The sequence below is a fragment of the Octopus bimaculoides genome, chromosome 18 (genome assembly GCF_001194135.2).
Source record: "Octopus bimaculoides isolate UCB-OBI-ISO-001 chromosome 18, ASM119413v2, whole genome shotgun sequence".
NCBI classification, from domain to species: Eukaryota; Metazoa; Mollusca; class Cephalopoda; order Octopoda; family Octopodidae; genus Octopus; species Octopus bimaculoides.
In genome coordinates, this window is record NC_068998.1 from 6,874,259 (window position 1) to 6,879,325 (window position 5,067).

The window sequence follows — 5,067 nt, forward strand, 5'->3', positions numbered from 1 at the left end:
GTGGTGGTGGTAGTGGTGGTAGTGGTTGTGGTGTTGGTGGTGGTGGTGGTGGTGGTAGTAGTGATGGTACTATTAGCCTTGACAGTAGTGGTGGTGGTGGTAGTATTGGTGGTGACAGTAGTGGTGGTGGTGCTGCAATAGCAGATGGATGGAAAGCAGTGGTGGATATGTCTTGATGGTGGCGGTGGCAATGATGGTACTGATGGCACTGATAGTGACAGTTGCCGTGTTAGTTGTTCTTACTACAATGGTGGTGGTCATGGAAGTAGAGTCTGTTGCGATAGCAGTGTCGCAAGCGGGATGGCTGGCTGGCTGGCTGGCTGGATGGATGGATGGATGGATGGATGGATGGATGGGTGATAGTGGGTGATAGTGGGTAATGGTGGAGGTGTTGATGATGATCATAAATATTTGTGTTTTCTCTTAACAGTCATCTGAGCATTAATAAAATAATTACTCTTTTGTTATGATTAGTTTTGTCTCTGGGTTTGTTTGTTTCATCCTTTTGCTTCCGTTTCTCTTCTATGTGTTGTTGTTGTTATTGTTGCTGCCAAATTGTAGGTCGCTGTGTGTGTGTGTGTGTGTGTGTGTGTGTGTGTGCGTTTGTGTGTGTGCTTCTTTCCTGTGTCTTATCATATTTTCTGTTTGAAGACATCAGTCGTGAAAATATAGAAATATAGATGGAGATCACTGGCCGACTGATGTGTTGCACTGCGTACACAGCTTCATTTTCAAGCGATTAATCTAGAAACAGAACCAGATATGTTAACTTTTGCTTTGTTACATGTACAATGTCTTCAAAAACTATCGTCTGGATGAGTGTGTGTATGTGCATGTGTGTGTGTGATCGTTGTTGTTGTCATTTTGATGTCCACTTTTCCAATCGCTAGGTATTCTTTGCCCTGCGGCCAGACGTGTTTGTGTGGAAGGACATTTCTTACATCACGGTGACGCTCGTTTACAGCTTTTGTGCAACGTCAAGACAAGGACATACACACAAATATAGACAGACACACACACATACACAGACACGCACACATACATGTTTGTATTTTGATAAGTGTTAATGTGTGTCTGTACCTCTCTCTCTTGTCTGTCCATCTGTCTCTCTCTCTCTATCTATCTGTCTGTCTGTCTGTCTGCCTGTCTGTCTGCCTGCCTGCCTGTCTGTCTGTCTGTCAGTCTATCTCTTTTTTAACCGCACGCGTTTACTACATACATACATACACACACACACACATTCTACATATGTAGGAAATTCTGTCTGTGGAGTTGTTAGCTACCTCCTCCTACATCGCTTTATTGATTTTGAAGAAACTTGACATGTGAGTAGAACTCACGTCTGGAAACCTCATGGCATACTCAGATTGTTGAAAAAACTTCGATAATACGGTCCCTGGAAGGAATTCTTATATATGTCTAATATGTTTTGTTTTAAAAGCCAAGGGAAATAACCCATTCGCCCCTAGAAGCGATGCTTATATATAGCTAAGGAAAATGAACTGCAAATGATGATGATGATGATGATGATGATAAATATGATGATGAAGAAGAACGTAAAAGAATAAGGATTTGGAATCTGAGCAGGTTACCTTATCACCGCTCAGATATAATCCAAATCTGACTAACCACATTAAATGATAGGAAACATAGAATTCTTCAAAATCAACAAATACATGGTGCTTTACTTGACAGGTAAATCTTGACTTTGCTTTATTAGATTCCATACAGTTTTTCCAGAGTATATATAATTAAGACATCATAATGAAGAATGGAGAATTATACATCATCAGAATTTGTCTATTACAATATTATTGTCGTTAAATTCACATTAAATCAAGTCTGATTGTTTTCACTCTTATTGTTTGCCAAACAGGTGTCCGTTCTCCTGGTTGAGTCAGTTTAATGTGAATTTAATGAGAATATTACTATAATAGACAAATTTTGAAGATGTATAATTATCCATTCTTCTTTATGATGTGTGTGTGTGTATATATATATATATATGTACACATGCACACACACAGTGGGCTTCCAAACAATTTCCATCTACTATGTTCCACTCACAAATTATTGGTTGATCTGAAGCTGCAGAAGACACTTCTTTAAGGTTCTGTGCCTTAGGATTGGACCCTGTACCATAAGGTTGTGAAGCATGCCACATGGCCATATATGCGTGCATGCAAGCACACACACAGGCACATACGCACACACACACACACACACACACACACACACACACATGAACACACACACAAATAGATAAATAGATAGATAGATGATAGAGGGACAGATAGTTCGACAGATAGAAAGATAGACAGATAGATAAATAAATAGATAGATAGATAGATAGATAGATAGATAGTTATACAGACAGACAGACAGACAGACAGATAGATAGATACATACATACATACATACATACATTGTTAGACAGACACGAGAATATAACATTAGCAGCAATGAACCAGTTTTAGTGTGTCCCATATCGTAAAATCTGTAGTAGTTGTTGTAGAAGCAGCAGCAACTGCAAAGGTAGTAGTAGTAGTAATAGTAGTAGTAGTAGTAGTAGTAGTAGTTGTTGTTGTTGTTGTTGCAACTTAATTACATTAGAAAACACTTTTATTTAGCTGAAACTACATCTGACTCTCGAAATTGTATTTTCCGAACAGAAATTGAGTGATTAATAAAATTTGGACTTTGTTAATTTTGTTCTTGAACAAGGAAATTGCATCATTTACCAGCAAACAACAACGATAAAATAAGTGAAAAAAAAAAAAAACCCCGCGACAACAGCGAAAAACAAACGAGCAAAAGAGAAACACCACAAGAAAACAACAAAAAAAAAAATGAAAAACACAACAAAAGCAAGGTGACATCCACAACAATAACATCAACAATGCAACAAGATCGGTGATATCAGGGAAAATAATCTTCCGCTTAACGAACCAAATAATGTCAATAATATAAATAATAGTGAGAACAATAAAAAAATTAGGAGTCAAAGAGAGAACCTCTATGTGGTTGCTCAGTATGCTAGAAATAACAGCTAAATTTCCCTCAAATCATACCTTAGCATCTTTGATAAGGATTTGTTAGGTAATGCATACACAAACACACACACACACACGAAGTAGTTTTGGTGAAACATTGTGAGGTATAACTTTAAAGAATATAGTTGTATAAGCGTAGAAGTGGCTGTGTGGTAAGTAGCTTGCTTACGAACCACATCGCTCCGGGTTCAGTCCCACTGCGTGGCACCTTGGGCAAGTGTCTTCTACTATAGCCTTGGGCCAACCAAAGCCTTGTGAGTGGATTTGGTAGATGGAAACCGATAGAAACCTGTCATATATATGTATATATATGTGTGTGTGTATGTGTTTGTGTGTCTGTGTTTGTCCCCTCAACATCGCTTGACAACCGATGCTGGTGTGTTTACGTCCCCGTAACTTAGCGGTTCGGCAAAAGAAACCGATAGAATAAGTACTAGGCTTAGTACTCTCATCTTTGTCACTCTCTTCACAATCATTAGCATCCCTGTCATCGATATCATTAACAGCGTCCACCTCCTCCTGCTCCTCCTACCGCTCATCACTGCCACCACACCACCGTCATTGTTGTCATCACCACCACAATCATTGTCATCTTAATCAACGACGACCACAACACCAACAGTTAAACTGTAAATGCAAAATAAAACGGATTCAATGTAAGTTTTAGAAAATTAAAAAACTTAAAATACGAGGGAAAAAAAAAAGCAAGCAGACGTTTTATGCAATCATCATAACAGTGACCAAAAGGACAAAACAAAAGAATTTAAACAGAAAAATAGCAAAAACAATTATCAAAAAATAACAAATATATCCAACATGACCAGACCCTCACAACAAAAAATATAATAAAAACTAACAAAACTAAAAAAAAAAACAATACATTTAAGTACATACATAGAACAATAACAACAACGAAACTGCATTTTGCAGAATTATCATTGTCATCATCATTGTTGTCGTCGTCATCATCATCATCATCATTATCATCATCATCAGTGTCATCATCACAGCCAACCACATGATGATGATGATGATGATCATCATCCTCTTCATCATCATTGTCATCATTATCATGTCATTTATCATCATCGTCATCACCATTGTCCTCGTCATCATAACCATCCTCATCATCATCACCATTGTCATCATCACTATCACCATGATCATCATCATCATCATCATCATCATCATTATCATCCTCATGACATTGAAAAAGCAGCCTGGGAAAAAACTGATAAAAATTCTCAAATTTGGTTGTTGTGGTCGAGGGGGTGGGATGGTGGTATAGCAAAAAAAAAAAAAAAATTCCACCCCCCCCACAAAAAAAAGAAGACAAAATGAGATGATTTATAAATGTTTGTTAATGGATCATTTCCTTTCAGGAAGAAAAAAAAAAGAAAAAAGACTCTATTTCCTTGGCTTTGTGCAGCAGGTCTAATAATCTGCCACCCATTCCCTCCTCTCCCTTCCTGGCCAACTCCCCACCACCTGTCCACCCCACAATACTCTCAATTCTGCCACAGCAGCATGTGAGGTGTCATCGTTTAATGTGCAAGGCATAAACTCTAAAAACGGTATCGGAAATATTTCCTCGTGAAAGTGATTTATCGATTCCTGCTCGACCCCCCCCCACCTCTCCTCCTCTCTCTCTCTCTCTTTCTCTTTCTCTTTCTCTCATTAAGAACGGCTAAAGGTCGGCCATCTTGTTCACCACCGTTGACAACTTTCGGTGGAAAACTCGGGAGTCTTGACTCGAAACTTCGACATGTGTTGTAACATGTGATCGCAGTCACTGACAATTAGAATTGATTTACAGGTGCTTGCTGTACACTGGTGGTGGTGGTTGTGGTAGGTGCGATGGTGGTGGTGATGTTGGTGGTTGAGGATGGTTGGGGATTGTGGAAAGGACAGTCTCGATGCAGATTATTGTGGTGGTGCTGGTGGTGGCCATGACAGTGGTCGTTGATGATGGTGGTGGTGGTGGTGGTGATGGTGGTGGTGCTGGTGGTTGCCG

The 5,067-nt window shown here is 39.1% G+C and overlaps 1 protein-coding gene across 2 annotated transcripts in view; it reads left to right on the plus strand.

Moving 5' to 3' along the window:
* LOC106871989 (cilia- and flagella-associated protein 221) overlaps positions 1-5,067 on the plus strand; it is a 20,342-nt gene that overhangs the window by 11,039 nt on the left and 4,236 nt on the right. The window lies entirely within an intron of this gene.